General features: G+C 27.6%; 1 long non-coding RNA gene across 1 annotated transcript; it reads right to left on the reverse strand.

Annotated features, from left to right (window-relative positions):
- Nucleotides 1-768: 768 nt before the first annotated feature.
- LOC18048385 lies at nt 769-2,909 on the reverse strand. The gene is made up of 3 exons (XR_002906545.1): nt 2,701-2,909; nt 2,482-2,585; nt 769-1,225 (listed from the first exon to the last, which is right to left on the reverse strand). It is a non-coding gene; the product is annotated as an uncharacterized LOC18048385 (long non-coding RNA).
- Between the last annotated feature and the right edge of the window lie 4,913 nt (nt 2,910-7,822).

Below are 7,822 nucleotides of genomic sequence, written 5' to 3' on the forward strand. Positions count from 1 at the left end.
TAATTTGTTGTTTGTGTAATAATTGAACCTACCTTATTAAATGAATTTTATTTGTTAATTAATTGTTAACAGTAGTTTTCTAAAATTTTCTTGTTAATATTATTGACAATACTTATATATTGATTAGAAGATGAAACACAATTGATGTTAGTGATAATGGTTTACCCTACAACAGAATTATTTTTTTGTTAGATTGATATATTTTGTGTATTTGTTTTAATGTTGAAATTTTATTTTCTCATTTGCATTGATAAAATTTAAAATTGAATATTAATGCGGATTTTTAAGCTACTGTCATAAACTTTTAGTGTGAACTACATAATTCAAATTGTTTATGACTACTAAAATTATTTTTTAATATTTTTTAATTTAAGTATGAAAATTCACAAAAAATAATACTTATTGCAAGTTGCGGATAGATTTAGTAATTGATAAAACCCATAGCGGGCTGTAGGTGGGTTTAGTAATTTAATTTTTTTTCACCCACAACAGATAGTTCCATTGCCATCCCTAATTTAGCCCTTTATAATATTGTAAAGAGTTGTACAAAAACCTTACAGCACTATAAAATCTCCTTACAATGTTGTAAGAGACAGTGTCACACCTAAGAATGATTACCTAAATGATAAATCTTTTATTGATTTAATTGAAGATTGAAGAGGAAGTAATGCAATTCTATTTATAACTTCTAAGTACACAAATATCCCTTAAAGTTGTCATGTGAATAGAAGAGACCGAAGCAGTCAACCGAACTTTAATACAACATCGTAACAACTGAACAATAACTTTAAGATGCGAGAAAATTTTGATTACCCTTCATGTATACACTCTCTTTCAATAAACTCTTATTATATGTATACATCAAATGAAAGAAGTGCATGGAGTACGCAAATTTTCTTCCAAGTCCAAGATGCGCACACACATACACACATACATACTTGGATAGAACTTGAAAACTTGCTTTGATGGCATTATTTTGTTGCAATAAAATAGAGGGCTACTTGTATTCTTTAAGCATCTTGAATTTCTCGAGAATGAAATTGCCTTCCTTCCATTTTTGTTTGAGATCATAAGCTCGCAAATAATGCCAACCCAATTCCTGCCCACAATTGCTGCAATAGATTTTGGCAATTGTGTACATGCCTGTTATCATTTGCTTATCCTCCTTTCTTCCCAGAACTACATTCATTGCATTACTAAACATGTAGGCCTGTCCTGTTTGTGCCTATTCACCAATATCCAAAAGTTAAAATATATACGTGTGAGTGTATATATACATACACATATATATCAGTAGTGGCTCAACGCTTAACCAAGTTAGGCAATTGCTTATTCCCCATCTAAAATCGAGGCTGTAAATTTATGATAAATTAATTTTTTACATATTAATATATGCTTTAAAAGTAAAATTTTCAAGTGAAATAAGTTTTATTTTCTTTTCTAATATAACATCAAGGCCCATTTGAACTCTTTCTATATATATTCTGTATACAATATAATTATGAAGAAATTCAAAAGTGTATGCAAAATAGGATTATAATATAGTAAAATCTCTCTATAGTAATATTTTATATAAAAATAACTTTCATGTAGTCAAAAAATTATGATCTTAATTTGACTAATTATAAATAAAAATAAACTTCACATTATAATAAGTTATAATTTTCTCAGACATTGTTCCAAGAAATTTACCTCCAAATAATAATAATTATCTATTTTTGTTATAAACAATTTTCAAGCCCACCACCAAATGCTTCAAAGGGTTACTTTGTTCGGAGAGACGAAGATATACAAGAAGAGGCAATATTCCATATTGCGTTGTGTGGCCTCCAAACAAAGTTGGCATCTTGACAGGAAAAGGATAGACATTGACTTCTAGCTTGCGCGGCCCAATATTGTTATCTCCAATTCCATATTTAAAAGTTTAAGATTGAGTAAAATATATTTTTTTTAAAGTTGTTTGGGACAATAATATATTATTTAGAATTATTATCTAATTCTTGTAAAAGATTTAAATTTACCTCGAGAGAAAGTATTAAAGAAAATAAAAATATTTAAATTTCTAGATGATTTTGCATATTTACAATTGTATAAGATAAATCAATGTATATTTTACTTCTATATCACTTAGCTCTGGATTACTAAGTCAAATCTATAATTTTTTGTAATCATACTTCCACTAAGTTATAAAATTAACCTCCTCAATTCTTGTAATAATAAAAAAGTTGATCCCAACATTATGTCTATAAAAAGATTTTACTGTTTAAATCTCAAATTAATCTGCCATGTACAAGAACAAGGACATTAATTTTGGATTATTTTGAAATATAAGGACCAATAAATAATTTACTCAAATTCTACCATTAAAAGGACTCTTGTTCATTAAAACTAAAAAGAATTTTGGTCTTGCCTTGACAAACAATAAATAAAAAAATTTAATTAAAAAAACAAAAGTAAAGATTGTGTGGAGTGAGTAATCACCTTAAAAGTTTTGGAAATAAGATCATGGTGAAAGGCAAGTGGATTAAGACAATTTCTGCAACTGAAGAAGGGACGACCATCGAACTCTGCCATTTAACTGAAAGCTGAGATATATATGAGGAAAAAAAGAAAAAGAAAAAGAAAAAGATCAGTAGCTATATTTCCGAAATACAAAGTTAGAGAAAGAAATTAAATGTTTATATGCATAAGAGGACGAACAGAAACTGATCTGCTTAAGACTGGAACCAACAACAGATGAGAGGAGAAGAGGGCATTATTTAAAGAGAAAATTATGATGAGGACTCAATTATTTGAGTCAATTAACAAATAATTTCCAAAAATAAGAAAAAAAAAAAAAGTATTGGGAGTGGATGAAAAGAGTTGGTAAAGGACTTTAGAAGATTTTTGACTTGTGGGAAATTTCAGTAATTACTTAGTAGATAAGAAAGAGGAGAATAAAAATTAACGTGTAAAAAAAATAATGAAATGGTTTTGAGTAATGATTTCAAGAACGCTTTTGATAAAGTGATTCATCTTTTAAGTGTCGGCGGCTGTTTGTTCCGTAAATTTTGCTTTGAATATCATTTTATTTTGTACACTTATTTAATAAATATTAAAAATTAATTTTTACTTCGCATATCATTTTAAATGTTAAAATAATTCTTATCTTATTCAATTTAATGCTTTGTTTTGAACAAATAACTTCATTCTATAAAATTCTATTATGGTTGAGGTTATTTGCACTTTAAAAACTACTTTAAAGTTTTAATTATAATAAAAAAATTATATTTAAAAAATTACCCATCATATAAATTAATGTTAAGAACAATTTATTATAAGTCACTATTACATATTACAAAAATACTCATTTTTTAAATCTTAATTATCATTTTTTAAATCTTAAAATTTTTATTTCCAATATATTAATCAATATTTAGATGAATAACAATAAAATCTATATTTTTCATTTTTCCATAAATAAAATAAAATTTGCACTCATTATTTTTTACTTTTTTTCAAAAATAAAGTAAACATAAGTACTAAAAGCATCCTTTTTTTTTTTTGGCTCTTGATTTCTTTTCTTCTTCTTCTTCTTCATCTTCTTCTTGTTCTTCACCTTTTTTTTAGTATTTATGGAATATTTCTTCTTCTTATTTTTTCATTGCAAGTAAGTTTGGGTGCAAAATCCAATATCGAACATAAATAAACAAAAAATTAATAACTAAATTTCTGTAAAATAATTTGTTTATTAATTGACTTGATTATAGTGTTGTGAAAAATTGTTAAATCTCTTGAAATCAAGTATATTAGATAGCTTTATTGGTGTTTTAAATAAATAAAATTAGTTAATGTAAATAGTTTGAGTAAGGATCTTTTTAAAATTTCAAAGATTGTGCAAAGGAAAACTTAATTTTTAAAATTAATATATGAATGTATGAAGTAATAGAATTCAAAATAATTTTTAAAGTTCAAATTATCCCACTCTTCTATTCTATTATTGTTAAAAAGGCATTCAAATCTCTCTTTAACAAAATATCACTCTCACTCTCTTCAAATGAAATAAATTTTGTTCGAAAGATAAATTTTTCTAATCATTACTAGAGAGTTATGGACTAAAGTTCAATTTACATTTCTAATTGATAAACTTCAAGCAACAACAATACCAGCTGATTACTTTTTTCTTTTTTCTTTTTTTGGCTTTGGGAACTTCACTCTGAATAAGATGTTTCACGACATGATCTGCACGACAATCATATATATCGACAATGTATTAGTAAAAAACCACAAGCGAGAGCAGCATTTGAATTATATGAACCTCATTCTCTTTTAAGTTTTTTTTATACTGTTGTATGACTCCTTCATATCACTTTAACCAATGAAATTAATTATTACACAACACATGCTAATTTTAATGAAAGATCTGATGCATGTCTTTTCTGCATAAATAAAAATTATTTTTTATTTTGTTGAATAGGGAATTAATTAGAGATTATAAATAAAAAAGGCATGAAAAATTTTAATTTATAAAGTAATGAAGATTAGATTAGAAATTAATTGGAAGCTAAGAAAACTAAAAGCGGAAGGCAATCTTTTCAAATAATGAATGGTGGACATACATTTAGAAAACAAAGATTTGGTGATGGCAATTGCACATGCATGGCTTCACAATTTTGAAAAGCAATTTCAAGGAACCCGTGAGCTTCCAATTTCAAGAGGGAAACAAACTTACGGCTTATAGTGTTGACAAGTAATGGTGGCATTAATTGGGAAAGTTGACTTTAGAATGAAAATTGAATCCTAATTGAATCCAGCCAATAAAGTGTATGGGATTTGGCCAATAATTGCATGGCCTGGGTATTATATAAAGGTGAGCTGGAGACGAAAAAAAGGGGGGCAAAAAGAGGAGCATTTGGCTGAGAAGAAAATAACAGCAGCAACAATTCGGCTTCTCGTAGCTGGTTTTATTTTATTTGTTGCTCCTAATTTAAGTATGTTTAATTAATTTTTTTATATTGAAATTAAGGATAAAACTTTATTCAATAAAATAATTATCTTGTATTTAATTAATTCCCTACATATGTTCTTTAATGTTCATGGTTCTTGTTTTACGTTATTAGTTGGATGTTATTAAATATTTTCATCAATTCTGTCATGTATTATTAATTGTTAGGATTAATATCTGACGAAATCTATACTTAGATCTATGAAGTTGATATATGATTATCTTTGATTATATATCTTTCATTAAAATGTTTACACAAAGTGCTTAGGAAAACTTTGATTTTTTATTATTCAATATGTTCACATGGATACTTAGATATCATACTATTAAGCAGAAGAAGAATCTACACAAGATTAATTTTAATTGGCCTTAATTGTTATATCCATGAGATGACATAAATTGATTTCAAGTTGTCACTCTAAAATTGAGAATTAATTGATGATTAGATAATTAGATAATTATTAGTTGAATAGTGGTGGATTTTGAAACCTTGGTAACCTTTGACTTATTAAATTCCCTTTGCTTTAATTATTTTCTTAGTTTAATTAGTTTATTTTCCCTTAAAACTCAATTTGCTCAACTAGGTTAGGATTTATATTAATTTTAGATTTAAATTAGACTTCTCAATTTATAGCAATTCCTATAGATTCAACCTCGTTACTACTATTCTATTTTTAAATTCGTGCGCTTGTGAGTATATTAAAAATTTTCACAACATTTATTAACCCTTAACATTTTCTTTTAGAATGGTGAATTAGATTTGATATCGAAGAAAGTAATATAGGTTATATATGATTGTTGAAATTGAGTGAGTGAGTGTGTTTAAACAGTGTCAAGAGTAATAATATTCTATTACTTAAATTGAATTATCCTTATTAATAAATTACATTAAGGATATTTTTGTAATAATATTTTTATTAAAAATTATAATGTTCGGTGTAAAATTTGGAGTGCAGATAACCTCCTTCCCATCTTAATTTAGAGCCAGTTTATTAAATTTTGGACAAAAAATACTTTTTATCTCCAAAAATATGGCAAGAAAGCTTAACAATGTTTATGAAATTTTACAAGCATTGAGGTGTTTCTTTAGATAGCACATACAAAGGTGCTTTTTTTTTTCAAATACAATCAAATCTAATTCGCTCAATTTGCTCAATCAGTATTTGATCTATGAAAATCCAATCCATGGACTCGTGAACTTGATTCAATTAGAAAATTTAGAATATGTAATCGAGTGGATTAAATATAGATTTACTTCTACATATCTATTAAAAAAATAAATTATTATTGTGTTCTGGATATTAAAAAATAATTTATTTAAAATTTACACAAAAAAGTTATACAAGGGTCACTATTAGTAAATACTTTATTAAGTTAAAATGAAGTTACCCATATTTTACCTTACCTAATAATAGTATAAAACAAAAAGAAAAGGGGTGAGCAGCATTCTGTCCGGTTCAATTTTTGCTGAACTAAGCTAAATCAAATTAACAAAATTAAAAATATGAACTGATCTGAAATCAATCTGGTCCGGTTATTTTCAATTTTTAAACTTTATAAATCCTTTGTTTTTCTAGTTATTTGGTTTCGGTTTGATTTTTTATTTGATTGATTAAATAGATCGGATTTTTCTTAATTTAAAAAATAAACCAAATTGAACCAAATTGTTGGTTCGATTCTTCGAGGTCACTGTTTTTTGTCCACCTTCTAAAAAATAATTCAATAAATAAACAATTAAAATGAAACCCCAGTTTATTTAAACTATATTAGTTTGCGTGTGTACTAGGCTACATATGACTGGATTGGCCAGAGATGCCCCTCGGTCAGGATAAAAAAATTCAGGGTTGGCGTGGTCTTTGAGTCGCCTTTCTGTTGTGTAGTTCAAGAATTAGGACCACAAGCATTTCCAAGTGTTGGTTTGGCTCGTAAAAACTTGTCTTGGATACATTGAGTCTGGCGTTGAATTTTTTTTTTTTTAAGAGAACTATTACTCATGATATTTACACCATACAAATTATTGAGACTCATTTACATTAATTTTGTTATGCTACTGTTTAAATTTTTAATTCTTTCAAAGATTTGAGGGACAACCAACTCCTATTTTAAGAAAAAAATTACCTTCACTCAAGTTATAAAACTCCAAAAAATAACATTTAAATTAAAATTCCACAATATATCTATAGGACCTCAAATCACTTCCCTCACATTTATGAGAGAGTGGCTCTAGCCACTTGGCTAAGCCCAAGTGGTTTTCTGGCGTTGAATTGCTCAAGCGGTAAATTGCTTGATTTTAGAGAATAATAGACCTTGATGTAGACAGTGCGTGGGAGCATTTAATGTTCAAGAAATAATGGAGAACCTTGCGATTGTCCAAAGTCTAATCGGGCAATAAATTGGTGGGAAACCCTACTCACTTTAGCGATGGTATTTTATGGTATTAGGACTATAAAAAATGATTGGAGGTCTCGGATGTGTTTTTGGGATTGAGGATATATTTAAAATGGTTTTGGTAATTGGTACCTTTTTTCACAGATGTTATTGTAACAATTGCTTGGTGATGAAGGCATGATCTATGGAGTTTTAGTGGCTTTGATTAAAGTAAAGATTCTGGTCTTGAGTAACTGACAGTTTGATGGGATATGCAGACCCCATGAATATTTCAAGGTCCGGTCACTGGTCAAATCTCTTCGTGGAATTGAATGACAAATATTGCTGATCTTGACTGCTATCTTTTTTTCATTCTTTGCATGGTGAAATACCGTCATAGGCATCCTTGGTTACTCTTGCATTATGTGTTGACAGCCTGTTGACCACTTCACTGTCTTATTATTGGGGTCC

The sequence above is a fragment of the Citrus clementina genome, unplaced genomic scaffold, assembly GCF_000493195.1.
Source record: "Citrus clementina cultivar Clemenules unplaced genomic scaffold, Citrus_clementina_v1.0 scaffold_3, whole genome shotgun sequence".
Lineage (NCBI taxonomy): Eukaryota > Viridiplantae > Streptophyta > Magnoliopsida > Sapindales > Rutaceae > Citrus > Citrus x clementina.